Here is a 20789-nt window from a genome sequence, read left to right on the forward strand (position 1 = left end):
TGTGATTTCCTATCATACTTTGGTGTAGTGTTCCCCCAGGGAGGAAGTAGAAAAACTGTGTCCTCATTTGGCCTTTGCAATTATTTCTTGCCCTTTCTGTTGTGCCACCATAACGCTGTAGGACAGTCTTCCTGTTGCCATTTCTTGTAGTCAGTGAACATGAAAAGTATTGTTATGCTAATGGTCCCTTTACCATAATTTCTCTGAAGATTACAGCTGCAAATAATGCCCTACTGCTACCTCCGATGAACAAAACACGGTCTTAAAACAAGTGCCGCTTCCCCTTCTGGCCACCTAACTTGCCCTTAGCTATTTCTAAAGAGAGCAGTATAGTAATTATTCACTTTATTCATTGTCATAAAAATCTGACTTGTCAAAAGAAATATGATTACTACCTTTTCTTTAAATGGCAAGAATTCTCATAAGATGCTGTACAAGTGAAATTGTACATAAAAACATGTCAAAAAACCGTGTCAAAAACCAGCTCTGAGTGGATAGGAGTGATGAGATGAAGAAATGATGCATGCAACGACCCTTGAGTCACAGAGGATGTCTATGTTGCACAGGTAACTGGGGCTGTCAAGCTGGCTTTAGTCTAAAACCCCATGTAGAACAGCCTGTAGACAGATTTTGGGACCTTAAAACCAGAATGACTTACAAATGCAGGTTTTGCTTTTACAAGGCCCGTGATCCAGCCCCTCTTCTGGTACTCTTTGTCTCCTTAAGGGGCTTTGCACAATGCCCTTTGTGGGGTGGCCGGGCTCTGTGGGGCCTGGGTTAAATAGGAAGGGACAGGGACATGGGAGTGGTAGGTGTGCTTCTGTGCAGGTAACTTTGGGAATGGGGAGGGTGCAGAGCTTGAGGAAGGGATTTCAGTGGAGGTGTGCACTGGGAGAAACCTAATGTGTGTGTTGGAGCCCAAAGGTTGCTGTCTCAGCAGCGCCCTGGCCTCTGAAAAAGCTGGGGGCTGCTGGCTTTATGCCTTGTTCAGTCAGTCTGAGCACTAAATGTAGCTGAAAGGCTAAGGGCTATTAAGCTCAGTCTTACAAGTTTTGGTCAAATACGTATAGACAATTAGATTCTGAAAACATATTCAAGGAAGGTGGAAACTTCCACCCATGCTTTTGGTTATTGAGCTGATTATTTACAACCAATAAGGTCTTTAATTGCATCGTGGAAGGAACTACTGAGGAGCTGAACGAGATCTTTTCTCTGTTTCAGTGCTACAAATAGAGCCTTTAAAAAAAAAAAACAAAACCAACCCAAAAAACTCAAAACAAAAATAAACCCCAAATCCAAACAAAAAACCCCAGAAACAAACCAACCCAAGCAAACAGCAAAAAAACTTCTAAACCAGTCCTGCTCCCCCTGTGTCATCTTCTGTCCTGCGTCTGTTACTTTCTTACCCTGATGGCACTATTTCTGCCTGCTTGAGGTAGCAATGTATGCTTTGTCATTTAGGGTGAGTCACTCTGGATCAAATTTTAGAGGATATCCAGGAAACGGACCACACAGGTGTGAAGTGAACCAGGACACTCGTGTCCATACGTGGGTGCAATCCCTACCGTGTTGGGAAATAGGGCTTGCTAGACTGGGAGTCAGCAGATGTATCATGCTAGTTTAAGAGGTCTAGTCTGTTCTGCTATGGAGACAGAATATATATTAATATTAAATCAACATTTTCTTATAAAGAAAGAATACTTGTTTATTAAATGTACTGTACATACACACTGTTATATCTCTGGGGTATTTTTTTTTTATATGGACTTTTTGCTGTGTAACAGCCTTCTTCAAACTCTGTTGCATCTTGCCTATGATCTATAAAGCTAAGAATTATGGAACAATTCCCAGGGATTTGTAGACTTCTGAAAACTGAATCCTACTGCAGAAACTTAGTGAATTAAATTGCCCCGATGCCTGTGGTTTGAGAGTTTGTAAGCCTTCATTCTACAAAAAAAAAAAAAAAAAAAAAGACACATTAAGTAAAGAGAAATTCCACAAGCTGAAGCAAGCAGAGCTTGCTGTGCTTTACCTATCGTTCTTCAAAAGATGTTTGATCCTTAGATAAAACATTTGTTAATACTTTAAAGATTTCAACATAAGATCTTTAAAGATTTTATCTTTTTCCTACAGTAAAAGCTTAATAATATGTCATAATTTTACTTCAGTATTAAAATTCTTTCAATATCTGGAGCTAACTATTCACCCTAGTCATTCAGTAACAATAATGTAACACAGAGGAATGAGAAATCAGGGAGTAAGAGGAAGAAATAAGGGTGGGGGAAATGAGACGGAGGTTTAGCATCATTTCAGAGATTGGATTTAACTCCGAGGTCTCTAACTCTCTGCTAGCAACATGAAAAAGATAATCTTTTTATGTCATTGATAGGCAAATTGTGGGAAATGCTGAATGCAGGGCACAGAAACTAATTAGAAAAAGAATTAAAAGACGAAAATATCCTTTCAGATACAAAATCATGTTATTGCATGAGCTAAGGTTCTGAAAGTCTTATTCTCTCTCTTTTTCTTTCTTTCTTTTTTTTTTTTTTATCAGCTTGCAGGAAATGGAGCAAAGCAGAGCAAACAGAAAGGAGTGGCAGGGTGTTAATTGAGACCTGATAATTAAAGTGAAGCATAGTCGAGGAACAGATATCCTTCCAGCTTTCAGCGTGAAAATCACGATGGGTAGCACCTAGGGACTCTCAGCGCTGTTGTGATAACCCTGGGAAGCCACAGTGGGAGCTTCAGTGACACACAAGTCTGTGCCTGAGAACAAACATTAGCAGGTGGGGAGTTTCATAAAACTGATTTTTTTTAATTGATCATCTTCTTTTTTTCCAACTCTGTCTTGGTGTCTGGGCTGTTGATGGGTATGAAATGGAAAGGATGTTCTCCCTTGGCAATAAAAAGCGTGGGTGAGGAAGGGGCGGTTGCAGGGTAATGGCGACGGTGCCTTGTGCCTGTCTCAGCTGAGTGCCGAGAGATTAAATAGATTCAATGAAAATAGATGCAAACTAATTGAATTCAGTGATATAGGAGATGAAATCAGAGCAGTATAAAATTAGGCCTAAAACAGGGATTGTTATTTTATTTTTTATTAGTGCCATCTTTGGATTGCCAGAGTCAGGAGCTCTTTCAGTCAGTGAGAAATGAAAATAAAACAAAAAGAGCACACACTGCAAGACAAAGAGCCACTCTCCTGGGTGTTTTTTTTTGTTTGGTTTGGGGTTTTTTTTGGTTTTTGGTTTTTTGTTTTTTTTTTACAACAAAACAGCTTTGCAAAAGATTTGCATTATTTTAGAAAAATAATAATTTGAGAACCACCTTAGACTGAAGTTGCTTGGATTTTCTCTGTTTTTTAAGTAAGGTGACTTTCAGTTTGAGTGTCTAAGTGGCTTTTATCCTGATTGAAGGTAAAAGTCTCTTTTATAAAGTTAAAATGTTCAGAAATGTAATGAAGTCTGAGACAACGCAATTGTGGCTCATTCTCTAGATTTTGTCGTAGGCTCAGAGGTGGTGGTTAAACTCCCCTTCTCCCCACCCCACCTCCACCCCTTCAAATAAGTGTGCTTTATGGAAGGACCTAAATTTGGGAACTGATGAGTTTTATATCCAGGCAGAAAGAGAGACGACTAAACTTAAGGGACAGTACAGAAAAAATAGACGTGAAAGTCCAAAGAGCATAATGGGGAGCAGGGACGTTTTAAAATGAATGGAGCAAATTGAGAGCAAAGCTGTAGGTATGTGTTGTGTTTTTCTGGGCCTCGGATTTAAGAGGACAACTGTGAACTTGAAGCAGAGGATGGAGGGTTTGATTTGAATATGAATGTCTGTCAGGGTCTGAGCAGCATGAAAGGGATAATTTTAGCAGCAGCTTTTTGAATAGACTGGTTGGGTACAAGCTGAGATATAAGTAGCCTAGACAGGCTGTAGCGAAGATCAAGGATGAAGGGGGCGGGGGGGGGAACCTATGAAATGCAGGTGAAATTCCGCTATGTGTAAAAGAAGTCCGGCAGAAGCATGTATGACTTCCAGTAATACCTGCATCCTGTCTTGTAAATTTTATTGGTATATTTGGTTTTGCAGTGGCAGACAGAAATTTCAGGCAGGCAGTCAGGGTATATTTAATGGAATGCATTTACATGCACAGTGCACTGAGGGGTTTGGTGAGCGTCCGGAACATAGCGAAGGTTATCAGGGCATGGATTCTGCTGAGACATTTCACCAGATGGAGGAAGGTGATTTGTAGTAAAGATGAACTTTTGCAATCAGTATGTGAAGTCAGAGGTTATGGCAGGGTATCCGAGAAAAGAGCAAAATACATCCAACATTGTCTAGATCCAACAGCAGACTTACAGCAAAGATTCTGAAATTCTTCAGACCTAATACCTGCTTGTTTTGTAGACGTAAAATGTCAAAACAAATACAATGATTAGTAAACTAATAAAAACAGTAAAAAAAATTGTCTAGCACTTTTTCCTCTTTTGTAACAAATGCTTTTTGAATTCCATAGTGATGAACGATATTAGAAGAAAATACCATAAACTGAAAGTTTAGTAGGCACAGGTGAACACTGAAAAAGGGAGTGCACTGTAGAAGACTTAAATAACGTTTCCAGCCAAACCACTTGGCAAATTAAATATTTTTCTCCATTGCTTCAAAATTTTCCCAAAGCCACTTCACTTTTCTTGCTACACCAAAATTTTTATTTTCTTCAATTTAAAACCAAAAAAACCCCTTTCATTTATTCACTTCCAGATCTTGCTTTTATTGTAGAAAATTTGAAATTCCATCTCTGGCTTCACTAGAGGCAGGAATGAACTTTAATTCATTCTTACTCACTTCAGTTGGAACATTTGCAAATTCAATAGTCCATATGAATATTTCCAGGATCTAAGGCCTTACTTTGCATGTAACAGAACCTATAAAAGCCCACCAGAATCTTTATTTCGTCATAGGAGGATGTCATAGAATGATTTATTAACCAAGTAACCAATGAATATTGATTATTTTTTTTTTTTTTACTAAGGAGACTCAGGTATTAACTTGACCAAAAATGAAAGAGGCCAAGTTCGTTTATACTGTAGCGCAATGAAATTAACATTATTACTTTAGGACTATATTCTGTGCTTTTAAGTACATTCTCTTTAAATATCACTGACCATAATTGGATATGTTTCTCAACTCCAGTATTCCAACCAACGTTACTTAATTTTTTCATGGAGTGCTTTGAAATTGAAAATATTAAGAGTGTTCCTCTGCCTTATAACATCACTTTATCGGCTATGATGCCACGCACTCATCACATGGTTATAGTCTCATCTATTGCCCATAAATGTCAAATAAAGTGTAGTCATATATTTCATTGTAAAAGTGTAGATATGTTTTCAGTATAAAGTAAAATTAATGGGATGACAATTTTGAATCAGCGGTTCAATTAGAGCTTATCTCTGAGGAATACACTTGAAGCTCGGGAGAATAGTGTTATGTCTTTCCCCACCAAAAATAATGCGAACTGGTCTGAAATTTCTGGCTAAAATTAAATTTCAGTAAATAACTAGGGAACAGAAAAATGTGTCTAACTTGCAGCTTCCCTCCCCCGTTGTTTTTCAAATAGCACAAATAAATTTTTCATTCAGAATTTTGGTGCTTGTTAGGCTCAGAAATTTGAACAGCTTCCACTGATGAACAAATACGTGAGCTATTTTGAAATCTGAAAATGTGTTTCTAAGTTCTGTAAATAGGAACAATTGAATGCTAAGCTGTAACAAAAATCTGGCCTGGGTTTTATGTGTCAAGGGCTTAAGAATCTATCCCTCAAAGTATAGCTTTATCAAAACGAAAAATATTTTGAAAAGTATTGAAAAAGCTTTTTGGTTTTTTTTGTTTTCCCCCACCCCCCCCCCCCTTCATGTTTCTGTTGTCTTCTAGTCCAACCCATTCAAAAAGAAAAGCAAGCCAAACGACCATTTCTTGCAATTTGTTTTTGGATGGCATACTGTGATGGGGTACTGTCATGTCCCATAATTAACTAGTAGCGAAACTTCCAAAATCTCACCTCATCTCAAATGAGTGTACAAATACGTAGAAAATCTAGACTGTAACATCATGGCCTTGGAGAAGCAAAGGTATCGCATACAGATGCAGCGTAGGCATTTCTTTAGGGTTGAGATGGCTCCTAATTCCTGGTTTGCACTATGAAGCAATTAATTTTCTTGTGCTCTTTCTCATTAGAAAACATTTAGCTAGACAAAATACACATTCTTTTTCTTTTTTGTAGTCCTTAACACACGTAGCTCTGTTTAGTATTTAGAATTATTACCCGTTTTTGAGTTTCTTTAAGGTACTTATGGTACAACTAATGGTGTTCATATTCTTGATGTTTGTTGCTCTCTATGCCTTACGTATGATAACTTTTTCATGGTATTTCTATTAAGAAGCATATTATATTTTGTATGCTATGAATTAAATATACCTTGTTGTTTTGTTGTGTGGTTTTTTGGTTTTTTTTTGTTTTGGTTTTTTTTTTTTCCTGTGGGAACAGATGATCCTTTTAACATATTTTCTTTAAAGTACAGTTTCTCATTTGTCTGTGTGGTTTAAAAAAAATGAAGGTGACTTTTTGGGATCCCTTCATATTTAAACTTGAACCGACACTGGTGAAAGCTGAAAGTATAAGATGCTCTTTTTTGTTGAGTACCGAGATTTGTCAGTCCTCGAGCAAGAAAGGAAAATTCTGTGTATGAGGGACTGGTGAATTGATGTCTGTATGTAACTCTTGTCTGCATCTTATTGAGAAACAAAAGTTTTACTGCTCAGAGGCCAAGGTCCTCATCCTTCCGATCACAGTAGAGATTAGACAATTAACGCTGACTTGCAGTAAAATGCTTTAAAAGCAGTCACTAAACTCTGGGAGTTGGAGCAGGAAGGAGCCAACAAGGGAGTTGTTCTGGACTTTCAGAGGGAGTTTGGCACGAATAAGGAAGATGGCAGATATGAAAATAAGGTAGAAGATCCAAGGAATGATAGAGGTAATGAAGATGACTAGATGCAGGAGCTATGGGTGAGCATGATTAGTTTAGGGTAGATGTGCTTGTGTGCTAGCAGGGCTGCCTGATGGAAACAGGAAAGAAAAGATCCATGGACTGGAGATACAGCTGAACACTTTTCGGAAACTGAAGCACGTAATAGAGGGGAAGGATGAACTAGCAATACAAATAAGAATTTGTATCTGCTTGCTGAGTGAGATAAACTCAGGGAATACAGACGGATCAGACTAAGAGGAGGAGTCTGATTAGTGGAGGGGAGAATGAGCTGAGATTAGGTTTGCTGTATGTCAGTAACAGAAGCTTTGATTTACTGATAAAGTAATGGTAGAGTCAGCTAAGTGGGCTTAGGGACAAGCCTTAGGGCATCAGTAGCCTGTGGCTGAAGCACCTTTTCTCTGAACTAGTTTTAGTCTAGACAACAGCTGGGTGCTATATAGCTGTAAACACACATAGCTATTAGACACATAGGACACTGGGTGGTACGGAGGCTTCTCTGACCTTTGTTATGGAATAGACCAGGCTGAAGAGGAGATTCATCAAATAGATCAATAGAAGATGTCTCAATTTTTCTTAATGTTTTGCTGATTGAAAACTGTTATTAGTTATACCTGAATGAAACCTGAGGGTTACTTAAACTTGAGGTTTCTCTTGATCTACATCACCATAGATGGAGAACAAACTGAGTTTGTTGTCCAACTTGTACTTTAAACCTTGTATTACTAAGTTTCAATGATTCAACAAAGACCTTTCTGTATATATCTGAATTTTTGGCTCTTGAAGAAAATGTTCGAATGTTGAAAACTTGAAATTCATTTGAAGAGAGTATAGTCTCTGTTTTGATAGTCAAGCTTCTCCTATCTCTAAGATTAAACATGGATACCTGAAAACATCTGCAAGGGTGTTAGTTGTCCTTTGAGACTCTACAGGGCAAAAAGACTCAAAATGAACGTTGAAAAATGAGAAGACTAGAGTTATATAAATTTAATCCAAAGTGTTTCAGGAGTTGAACACATATCAACTGTACTTTTATTTCATTTTGTTTGTTAAAACTTTTGGATGGTCTTTTTTTATGTGTTGGAACCAACCAGTATCACCACTTCTAGATTTTTTTGCTGCAAGAGTGATAGGGAGGGAAAAATAAAGGCAAGAAAGTAGATTTTTTTTTTTTTTTTTTTTTTTTTTTTTTTGTAGGCAGAGTAAAAAGGTGGAATTAGAGCCACTCGTGTTACTGGAGTGCATTTGTCCCCATCTGTCTTCTTTTCAGAAAGTGCTTGTGTGCCCTTCTCTGTCCCTCAGACTTCTGCTTTTATTTCATAAATCTCTAACTAGCCAACTTACATTGGGAATATGGCAAAATCAGGAAGGTAGATACCAGAAAGGGTTTTCTACTGGTTCATGTAGTGAGAGAAAAAAACCAACCAAACAAAACAAACAAACAAAAACAAAAAAAACAAACCTTGAACATGTGAACCTGGTTTTTGTGCCTTTGGCTAGCAAGAACAAAAATTGTTTTGAAACCTTTAAGAACTGCAACTCCTGGGCTGAGTGAATCCGAGGACGGGAAACGTTTCTGAAAAGATAACAGCCTTAGACACCCTCAGAATGGGATTAATCATCCTACTCCAGAGAAGACTGAAATGCTGACAGAAACAGCTGTTCAGGTGAACAGCATCTGAAAACTGTTTTGTAGGCTAACTCCATTAAACCGATGAGACCTCCTGGTGGAGCCTAATGGGAGCAATAAATTCCCAGCATTTGACAGAAGTGCGGAGCATGGTAAATCCAAGTATCTTCTGTTCATTCTTTCTTGTGGCTTTAGGGCTGCAACTCAAAGGTAGACATGACCTGATAAATCCTGAATCCTTGGGTCGTTTTTTCCCATCTTTCAGTCAACATGAAAAATTCCCAAAAATGCAATGGACAAAGGTTTACTTCTATGGTTATAAACAAACAATACTGTGTGCTATGCAAATAACGGTGAAAAAGAGGTATTTCCAGTTTGCAACATGTTACTTTGTTTTAGTGCTCAAGTTCCAATCTTTTTTAAGTTGAAGAAATGATGGACCAAACTGTAATAAACACATATCTTTAAATAGTTTCGGAGAGAGGAATTCTACTCATACAGAATCTTTTGTTATTTGAAGTTTGAGTTAAGGGTGAGCACTTTTTGCACTGAACGTATCTCTTCATGGAATTGTCACACGGTTGGAAGAAGCACATGCTATTTTTTACCAGCTGGGAATGGTTTTCTTTACCTGATAACCCCCAGAGTACTTGTTTGTAGTAAGAAAATCTTCAACATTTTCAGATTAGCTTTAAGCTAGCACACCTTTCCTGTTAAAGGAGTGGAAAAGGGAAACTGTCTGCATGATGACTGCCCTTATAGGTATCTTCTGAGCCATAAGTTGTTTTTTTTTTAGTTACTAAATCTCTAGTGTTCTACATTCAGAACTATTCTTAAGACAAAAAAAACATATAACACCTATTTTCTTGACATAAGTTTTAGATAAAATGTGCCATTCAACAGCTCATGATGTCTCTGACAAATTCCAATGTGTACTGTGTTTACGTGGGACTGGAGATCACTGTTAAATATGTTACACAGTGACAAATTGTATTGTCACAAACTCCAGCAGTCAGTGTTCATCTGTATTTTCAAAAGCAAGATGGAGTTATAAACTCTACGCTCTTTCTTAAGACTGAATAACTAACTGTTTTCTGAGTAATTATGTTGGGTTTTTTGACAGCAAGACTGGGGGTATTCCCCTGTGTAACAAGGAAGGAACTTTTCCCATTCCCTTAGTCCATTTATGCATCCCAATTAAAAAAAAATACAGAGTTGAAATATAAGCATATCTTTTTCTACTTCTACAGTTATATGTGGAAATATCAATTTATCCAATCAAGGCAGAGCAAAAATTCCAATTATCTAACATAATTATATTATTTTAAAAAAAAAATGCTGTCGTTTTCTTGTCTTCGCTTAGATAAGAAATTCTGAAAGTGGAGGGAAGAGGGCAGAGATCAGGACAGTAAGTCTCATACTAGTCAGATCTGACAACAACTCCTCATACCTGGATTTGGAGTCTGTCAAGTGTCCTAAACAGCTTTTAGAAACATTAAATAATTGTAAAGGAGAAATTGAGCCACCACTCATCATCAGGAAATAAAGATGTTGCATTTTTGATGCACGTTGGCCTATAGGTTTTGAAGCCATGTGTTTTGTGCGTGTGCTTTGTTTGACTTTCAGAGATATTCAACTGACTCTAAGAAAATATCCATGCTACTAGTTTTCCTAGTGCACTCTTTGTTTTGCAATTAGACTTCATAGGTTTTTGTAGAAGGAAGCTCATTCATGCAGCCTACTTTAGGTTTCACATACTGCCACGTTTAGACTGCAAGTGTTAAGATATTACAGAGTTGGGCAGCAGCATAAATTCTCTGGCAGCGAGCTAGTCTGGTGTACTGTTAGAGTGTGCCAAATACATTTGCATTGTAATTCTTCTTTTATTGATGTTTGGGGAGATTAAAATTAGACTAGCGTGATATCTGTTTAAAAAAGAGTAAGATTACTCCCTTCCAAGGGTCTTTCATCACTATTTTAACAGCTTGGGATGCTATGCAAGATGGTCAGATCTCATGCTATAAGATGTGGATAGCACGTGTGGGGAAACAAAGAATGTTTCGTCTCTTAAATCTCCTCGGCTTTGATAACTGTACGAAATTGAACGTGAGCTTCACAGCTGTATTTTTTGATGATATTTCCATAAAATTTGTGGCTTTGCAACTTTGTTGTGGAAGGAAAGTCAGGAAATCTGATTGAATACATTGTTACCTTTCAAGAGCCTATGTTTTACTTCTGCAAAAGTCCTGCAACGTTGCTATCTTCAAGCATCCTTGTCATTAAACTGGGGCAGGGACAAAAAGAGCAGGAAAGGAACACAAAGGGTGACTGCGATCTGAATGTTTCTCTGGAGAAGACGAGGCAGGTACCGTTTGGGCTGCCAGAAGGTGAAATCAGGAGAATGTCTGTTTTTAGCATGTTGGGCTTGATTTAATTCTGTCATCATCAGCCAGATGGCAAATATGATGACAGGCTCTGAACTACCACTGACAGGATCAAAGGGCACCGAGGTCACGGTGTGATTAGCTGGCAAAAGGGCATCTTTCATAATTAGCCATCTTACTAGTTTAGTGCATTTATTTGTGTGAAGCATTGACAATGGTATTATTTATGATATTTTTAAATCTTTTTTTTGGGTTTGCCTTTCTGCTAGAATGCTGGTTTTAGTATTGTATGTTAGGGTTGCTCTTTTTATTACTGCATTTTGGGGTCACATTTTGTTGTGCAACCATCCAGATGGGTGGAACTACAGGCAGAATTATTTGGCTTTTAATGCATAAAGGAAAGCCTACCAGAAAAATTACTGAATTCATGGCATGTTCCTCAATGATTAAATATTGAGGAAAAGAAGGAAATAATATGTTAAAAATCAGTGTAGTGTATGTGCATTTATATTTTTGTGAAGGAGAAGGTTTGTTTTCCGATGACATTTCAGATGTTCTTGTAGCTATTTTGTCGACTACTTTTCCAGGTGCCTTAATACCAAGGTCCTTTACGTTTTCCTCAGTCTATAGGCGCTCCAGGGAATACTCAGTTTCACAATAATGCATGTGCCTCTCTGGCTGTACTGTGGAAAAAACTGTGTGTTATGATTTCTTTTGAAAACTCTGTGCGTTTTGATCATGTAATGGGGTCGAGGTGTTCTTCACAGATACTTTTATAGTGTTATGTCCATGACCTGATATGCTCTAAAAGAGAGGAGCAGGTAGTTAACCATTTATTAGCTCTATATATGCATGCAGCAAGAGATTACAATCAATTACCGTGTTATTAAAACACTCAACTGATCATTCAAGCATTTTACTTGTGCATGACATGGTTTGGGATGGGCCGGCCGCTAAAACAAATGAGAGATAACTGGAACGTTTGTAGCTGTCCTTCCCTAGACATCCTCCTCAGGTCTCTCTTCTGGCAGGCAGCAGCGCTCTGGGTTTTGGCCCTTGGCTTAGAGCTGTGATATTTCCAGCCAATTTATCCCACCTTCCCTTATGGTGCCCTTTAAAAGCTGGTTCAACCATTTGGCCACCTTTGTTAGGTTGCTTAACTAATCCTTTAATCCTATTCATAGTTTCTGCTATAGGGTAAGGTCCTGATAATCCCTTTGGGCAAATTTGCTTTCTTTTCATTATCTTGGCTGATGTTCAGTCCTTCCTGAGTGGTTGCTAGCCATAAAAATATAGTGAATTTTTAGCTAATTACAGAGGCAGTTATTGAAGGACTTTCCACTTCAAATTTTACTTTTTCTATCAAAAAATATGAACTCAACAAGTCATTCTGCATGGCTTTCTTGTGACCGGTCCCATAAAACACATGACTATACCTCCAGTTAAAGGAGGGTAGTCTATAACTTTAATGAGAGCTTGGAAATCTCTTCACAGATGGAAAGCAAAATATCAGAACTAGAGGATTTTAAAGAGGCCATGTTTACATATCATATTACTTCTTCGTTGGCAGTGGATCCATTTTAAGTAAAAGTCCCCATCCTCTTAGAAAACATTATATCTTCTCAGCTGACCTATAATCCAAACATTGAGATTATCTGTCTTTAAAAATAACTTCATATAAGCAAAGTTGTCTCTGATTTGATTGTTTTTAATTGTATCTTTTCATACCTTTGAAGTGTTGTCATGTGCATAGTTCAATCATGACCACCGATGGGGTGGGGGGAGGGACAGGTATAAAGATCTGAGTGTAGTAACGTCTTACACCAGGTCTGTCACTGACAGAGTAACTGTGGCCTTGAGGGCTGTGACATTCTTTTGGCAAATCTCAACTAAAATTTTCTTCTGAGAGAGGCAAATTTGGAAGAGCAAAGATTTTCCAAAATCTGTGGCCCTTGATTAGAAATACTTTCAACAAGGTGTTGTCTCTTTTTGAGACTGCTGTTGTCTAAAGGGGTTCTGGAGGAGGGATTAAATGTTGAAAAAGTAGAAGTCTAAGGAGTGAGCAACTCCGCTGAATAACATGCTGTGTGCAAATATCCTACTGAAGAACAGAAATTTCACCCAGGAAAATGTGAAACGTTTTCCACAGCAAACAGTGACTTTGCATTAAGAACCTAGAAGCTCTGCCTCCCTGCCAGACATGCCGGGAGGCCCTTATCAGTGTCACTTTCTGCCCAGAGGGAGGAAGTGGAGATGACAGGAGCTCTCCCAATGGGCAGCTGCCAGCCACCAGGACATGTGCTTGTTGGTTTTTCTAAATAGGGCCTTTTTTCCAGGTAATGCATTGTAAAATTTCAAATTTTGCTCTTTTCCCTTTTTCTACAATGCAGGCTGTTGACAGTGCTATATTTATTGCAATTTTGTTGTCTTGGCAAAGAATTCAAAAGTGTTTGCATGCCTCAGTGGACCAGTGATAGACTAATGATATGTAGCAAGAGTAAATGTTGGTTGTTTTTTTTTCTGCACTGCAGTCATGTTTCATAGGTACCATGCCGAAAAATTAGTTCGATGATTGAATCCACTCTGGTAGTTCGGTGCAGATATGCTGTTCTCAAGGCAGGCAGCTCATACCTACAGTGGAGGGAGCCAAGAGATGGCCTGGTAGTTTTTGCATGACCATCTCCCAGTGGAGGTTTTCTATTACCTGGAAAAATATCTTGAGCCTGTCTGTGACAGCAGAGGATTTCATTGACAGGGGATAGGCTTGGATGTGCTAAGAGTGCCTGGGTGTGCTCTCTGCTCCTCTCGCTCTAAGCTGTTGGCAGCTTATCTTCAGGTGGTCTGAAAAAATGGTGTTGCAATTGTGCTGCAGAAGTCTCTTGCACTTTTGAACAACTAGGGGTCTGGAGATGCTGCTTTCAGCACGAAAATCTGGAGTCCTTCAGCTGAATGCACTCTGAAATCAGTTTCAGTTTTCTGGATATTATAGGAGGCAAAACACTAGAAAAAGAAAAAATCCACAGAAAATATATCTTGCCAAAAGAAACACTTTCTACACATGCCCAGCACAGTGCATTCCCTGCCTGTAAGACTTATCTTATTAGAACAAACAGCTGGTTAATGGAGACAGAAATGCGTTTTTTCAACTGAACAGTAATTCCAACGAAAAACAGCATTGGTTTATTTAGAACTAATCTGCCAGTTTTTCTAGACATTTTTGCATAATTCTGTGGCATCAGGAGAAGTGAAGAGAGAAGATAATAAACATATAAAGCTGGCAAAGTATGAAAATTAAATAATGAAAACATATTTTTCAAAAGCTATGAAGAATTTCATAGCCACTGTAGGAGACGATCGGGTTTGAGACCATCTAAGGAATCTCAAGGGGCACAAACCTATGGGACCTGATGAGATGCATCTGCAGGTCCTGAGGGAATTGGCAGATGAATTTGCCAAGCCACTATCCATCATATTTGAGAAGTCATGGCAGTCCAGTGAAGTTCCTACTGACTGGAAGAAGGGAAACATAACTCCATTTTTAAAAATGGAAAAAGAAGACCTGGGAAAAAATAGGCCAGTCAGCCTCACCTCTGTGCCTGGCCAGATCATGGAGCAGATCCTCCTGGAAACTATGCTAAGACACACGGAAAATAAGGAGGTGACTGGTGACAGCCAACATGGCTTCACTAAAAGCAGACTGTGTCTGACAAATTTTGTGGCCTTCTATGATGGGGTTACAGTGTCGGTGGGTAAGGGAAGAGCAACTGACATCATCTACCTGGACCTATGCAAAGCATTTGACACTGTCCTGCACAACATCCTTATCTCTAAAGTGGAGAGATATGGATTTGACAGATGGACTACTCGATGGACAAGGAATCGGTTCGATGGTTGCACTCAGAGTTGATGTCAATGGCTTGATGTCCAAGTGGTGACCAGTGACGAGTGGCATTCCTCAGGGGTCGGTATTGGGACTGGTGGTGTTTAACATCTTTGTCAATGACATGGACAATGGGATTGAGTGCACGCTCAGCAAATTTACAATGACACCAAGCTGTGTAGTGCAGTCAAGACGCTGGAGGGAAGGGATGCCATCCAGAGGGATATGGACAGGCTTGAGAGGTGGGCCTGTGTGAACCTCATGAAGTTCAACCACACAAAGGGCAGGGTCCTGCACCTGGGTCAGGGCAATCCCAAGAACAAATACAAGCTGGATGGAGAATGGATCGAGAGCAACCCCGAGGAGAAGGATTTGGGGCTGTTGGTGGTTGAGAAACTCAACATGAGCTGGTAATGTGTGCTCGCAGCCCAGAAAGCCAATCATATCCTGGGCTGTACGAAAAGAAGTGTGGCCAGCAGGTCAAGGGAGGTGGTTCTGCTCCTCTGCTCTGTTCTTGTGAGACCCCACTGGAGTACTGCATCCAGATCTGGGGCCCCCAACGTAAGAAGGACATGGACCTGTTGGAGCAAGTCCAGAGGAGGGTCACAGAGATGATCAGAGGGCTGGAGGACCTCTCCTATGAGGACAGGCTGCGAGAGGTGGGGTTGTTTAGCCTGAAGAAAAGGCTGAACTTTCCTACAGGAAGGATGGGGAAGGACTCTTTATCAGGGAGCGTAGTGGTAGGATGAGACGTAATGGCTTCAAACTGGAAGGGGATAGAATTAGGTTAGATATTAGGAAGAAATTCTTTCCTGTCAGGGTGGTGAGGCGCTGGAACAGGTTGCCCAGGGAAGCTGTGGATGCCCCATCCCCATAAGTGTTGAAGGCCAGGCTGGATGGGGTTTTGAGCAAGTTGGTCTAGTTGGAGGTGTCACTGCCCATGGCAAGGGGGCTTGGAACTAGATGATCTTTAAGGTCCCTTCCAGCTCAAACCATTCTATGATTCTATGATATGGATTATAGTCTTAAAACTGCCTAAAAGGCTTGATTTTTGACTACTTCTTTCTATCATCACACTCTCTTTATTTTCTTAGTGCTGCTTTCCCTTTTAAAGAGATCTGAAAACCTGGTAGCTGTTACTACAATTGTGTAAAAAGAAGACTACAAAAGCTTTTCCTTAAAACATGAAAATCTTGAATGATTCATTATATTCAACTAACTTATTTTTTTCTGATTTCAGATTATGGTTTATGAGCTCTGTCGTTTAAAAACTTAAGGCAATTTGACCAAAAAACATAATGTAGACAATGAAACTGGAACCATCAAGGTGCATTGCTCCTGGCATAGAAAGGAGTGTAAAACACTGATAATTTATAACACATTTTACAGCAAGGTCTCTATTGCAATTCCAAAAGCAGCAATTATTTCAATAACCAGGTCTCCTTCCTCTGGACTGAGGCTCCTGGGCACCAAACAAGCAGCCTGGCCAAGGAAATAGGGCTGAATTTTCCACACGAGTAAAGGCTTCACCTTTTCTATTCCTCTCTCATAGGTCAATTGAGCACACATCCATGTAAATATTTTGAGTTGTTGAGTGTAGTATTGTAAAACTTATTCCAAGAATGCAACACAATGCAATTTCCCATTTTGGGGTATTTTTTAAGGGGAAGTGAAATAGTTGAAAATATAGGTATATTTTACAGTACAGTCAAGCATACTATCAAATTTCTATGATGTCATGATTGAAAATACTAGTCTCCTGTATAACATGTGGAAGAAAAAATTAATATCCTCTTATGAATTCACTCAAACTGAACGTTTTGTGAGAAAGCATGTACAGAGAAGATCTGAACGTTTGTGGGTTTTAGTCGTTGGCATCCTCAGGTAGTGCTGGAGAGAGATCAGGTACATTGGGATGAATTTCGTTGTTAACCATCTAACTTTGGTTAAATATTAATTTAACCAAATTAAACATCTGATTGACTTTATCAGCAGGCAAAACCATATTTCATTCCATGCTAGCTGTATTTTACAACTGTTGCAGCTCTGGCATTGAAAGCAACGCATGGATTAAGGATGGAAATGTTTTCTGTTTCTGTATCAGGAATAATCCTCAATCTTAAACATGTACCACATGATAATATTGCATTCCATGTGACATCTCCCCTGGAATGTAGAAAAGTGAGAATACCACAGCATTACCCAGGGGCAGCTCACTGACAGTGTGTGGTCAGTTTGGGTTATGTTCTTCTAGGTTTATATTGCAAGTAATGGAAACAATTGGAAAACTACAGCTGCAGAATATGGAACATCCTCTGTAAGGAGAGGATACAGATCTAAACACTGTCTACAGAGACACCTAGATACCTTGGGGGGTGGAGGAATAACTGCTTAATTATAGCCACAATAACAAACACATCTGCAGGGAAACAGAATTCACTGCGGAGAAGTGTCACTATGATATAATCTACATATGTTAATTGCTAGGTAATATTTTTAAATTATGCAAATAACTAAACAAAATACAAACATGCTGTAGCCTTTTAACAAGGAGTTAAAGAGCTATGACACCTCATAGAAAATTCTGACAAACACTATTTAGAAGTGACTGTGTCTCTATACTATAATTTTTTTAATCCTTTTTATTATTAGGAAATTTTCGAAGGAACTGCGGTCTTTGTTCTCTGATGGCTGGTTTTCAGAAGCCTGCATATAAATTTCTGCATGGGCAATCCAAAACACACATGAGAGCTGCGATTGTTCAGGTAAGCTGTTACATATGTTGATTTTCAAAACTTTTAGTGGTAAACAATTTGATTTTCTATATGTTTGGGTTTTTTTCTTTTCAGTTTTCCCCTCTGGTACACTAATCTTTTCCACTCTATTATGCTATATCCCAAGCACAAACATTCCGTGTTCTAATAGATGCAGCACCACTGGCAGTAGGCAACAGCTCCACCAGTTTAAGCTTCTGGATGCCTCTCAAATCTCCTTTGAACAACATATGGAAGTCATCCTACAACTAGCTCTATTTTTTGGATATGATTTTCTAAAGAAAATGAAGTGTTCTGTTTGAAACTTGGGGCGGGGGGAGGGGTGATAAGGAGAAACAGAGTATAATAAAACATAGGGAAAGACACTTAAAAAAACCCTTAGTGATCTGATTCTATGCTTCCCTGTTCTAATTCAGCCACTATTATTTTACATGCAGCAAATCCTTTTATTGGATATTTCTTTTTCTTTAATGACTTCACTACAGGGTTACATGGGTCGATAGGAATGCCTTCTCCAAAATCCATTAACATGGTTCTTGACTGAATGCAGTCCAGGCAAGTTAATCACCATTATTTTTCAAGAATGTCAGACTACTCAAGTTTTCTATACGTGGATTTCATGTCTAAGAATCAACGTGTTCCCAATTTGTATAAACGGTCAGGTACCTTGCTGGAAATTGTGGTACCTTGTTAGCTTAAAAATGTGCTGTAGAAAATTTAATAAAGATAAAAAAATCTCTTTAATGTTGGCAGAGACTCACCCACTACTTGCTTATAAACTGAAATTAAAATTACAGTATCATCTGCACCTTTCTTATCTAGATAATAGTACAATTCAAAGAAACATCCACTTCTTCCCATACTATATCTCTTCTTCTTTGACTCTAACACATGCATATTAAAGAGAAACTTCACATTGTTTGATGTGATTGCATCAGAAGAGAAGATATAGTATGATTGATGCCAGTGGGGTTTGACAAATAGCAACTCTACAGAAATTATACAAAAATTTCCTTCCATATTTCCTCTCAACTGTTCTGCCACTCTGATGAAATGGTAATCTCTCTAATCCATTTCTCCAGCTAGAAAAGTGTTTCAGAAACATACCCTTCCCTGCAGTTATTATCATGATGGAGCATTTATTATCCAGCAAATGAGGCATCGCATCCTCTGATAATTCTCCTAAAAAATCTTAGGAATAACCGCCCTCTATTGTGCATATCAATGATCAATTAAAATATAAAAAGTCTTGCATATTCTGCACGAGACAGAAGGCAAGCTGTTTCACTGATCAATATCTAATGCAAAAATATGTCAAATCTTGTGTGGACAAATTTCTGCCTTGTGCTGAGGGGTGGTTTGACACAACACTTACACCCTAAGCCATCACGGCTGTGGTTTGTGGAGTTGTGAATTATTGTTTTCACGTACGTGAGCCCTGGTCAATTTTGCCTTGAAGAACACGTCTGTAATGCACTAAATGACCGTGGCTTCTGGGCCTGTGTGTTCCTGGGCTGTTGCAAAAGAGTGAGAAACACAGCTAGAAAAAACATACTACAGAAATCACCAGTAGGCTTTGTACAAAACCATTCCCTGTTAAACTATTTGCTTTATTTTAAAATAAGGTAGATGGCAAGGACCAAAACCACATGGGAACTCTAAACCCACCCCACTGCTTTAATAATCTTTTTTGTTCAGTCACTTATATTTTTGTTTAGTCAGCTTAAAAAGATGTGGGTGAAACTCAAGGTATTCATCAGAGAACGGAAGGAGAAGTAAATTTTAATGTTATGCGTTTTTTTCTATGTTTAAACACAGCGGGATTTTTTATAAAAATGCCTAAGAGTAAGATGAGAAAATATTTGCCGAGTGAGGTGGGTTGTTTGCCTGTTTTCAACCTCATTTTATTTTTTGTGTGTACACATACGTATATATGTGTGTACCTGCTATATGCAAATGGGCTCAAGTGTAGAGCTGGTACTGTTTGTTAACTTTGACCAATTTCTTTATTGGTTTCCTTAGAATATTATTCCCTGGTATCCATGTTATTTCTGCTCTCCACAAGTAGCTTCAGAAATGTCTAGCTTTTGTGGCACTGCGTAACTAAAACAACCTCACTGAATTACTGTTATGTCCAAGAGAAGCTTTCAAACACAGTTGACTATTACCTTGAAAATACAATTTTTAATAGAAATGATTCTTAAAAGTCATTGTTATGGATTCCTTTCCTTTCTATGGCTTATCTTTAAAAATAAATTTCAATTATAGGGACCAATACAAAACCATAATTGCTTAATGAGGAAATTTATTATTTATTTATTTTAACGTTAGTTATTTATTAGTTAGTTAGTTATTTTAACATTTTGCTGTCACCTTTTCTTTCCTTAAGCTCTAAACTCTTTGCTCTTTAGCTAAGGCAACATGTTACATAACGTTACTTACATTTTGCACATTTACAAATTAATGTTGGAACACTGTTGCTACTGCCTCTTCAACCAGTTCATTAGAAACCATCTTGCATTTCATATTTGCAAATATGTAGAGCTTTCGCAGAATTTTACAGAATATACTGTGGATGGAAGAAAGAACCTGTTCCTGAAGAAATGTTTTGGGTTTTTTTTCAACAAAACTTGCCCAACTTGAGCATTTACTAGGTAAAGGGTTTGCTTTAGTGACTCCTAAATTCAGTTGTCGTTTTTTGGGGGTATTTTTCCTAGAAGTTACCTGTTTGGTTATACACTGTGGAGTAAGTGACTTAAGAAAAGCCTGATCAGTCAAAAGTGCTTTATCCCAGTGTCATTTGTGAAAAGAGAACAAAACCTAAAATAGTAGTCAGGTTGGAATCGGGCTTACCTGGTAATGACAAAATAATACTTCTTATGTGAATATATATTTTTATTTTTTTTATGTAGTGGGGAAAAAAAAACCCCCAATGATCTCAAATCCAAATAGTTACCATAGTAACTCATGTTATGGTATATTATTTATGGACATATTGCAACATCGTATTCATAATGCCTTGCTTTTTTCAGAACGTATGTTTTTGGTTGTTCACATAACACTTCCATGGCTGAGAGA

General features: G+C 38.4%; 1 long non-coding RNA gene across 1 annotated transcript in view; it reads left to right on the forward strand.

Annotated features, from left to right (window-relative positions):
- Window positions 1–20789, forward strand: part of LOC128913434 (uncharacterized) — a 55722-nt gene that overhangs the window by 20344 nt on the left and 14589 nt on the right. Inside the window, exon 2 of the long non-coding RNA XR_008467953.1 lies at window positions 17590–17702. This is a non-coding gene — a long non-coding RNA (uncharacterized LOC128913434). The remainder of the gene's footprint in view (window positions 1–17589; window positions 17703–20789) is intronic.

The sequence above is a fragment of the Rissa tridactyla genome, chromosome 8 (assembly GCF_028500815.1).
Source record: "Rissa tridactyla isolate bRisTri1 chromosome 8, bRisTri1.patW.cur.20221130, whole genome shotgun sequence".
In the NCBI taxonomy this organism is placed as follows: domain Eukaryota; kingdom Metazoa; phylum Chordata; class Aves; order Charadriiformes; family Laridae; genus Rissa; species Rissa tridactyla.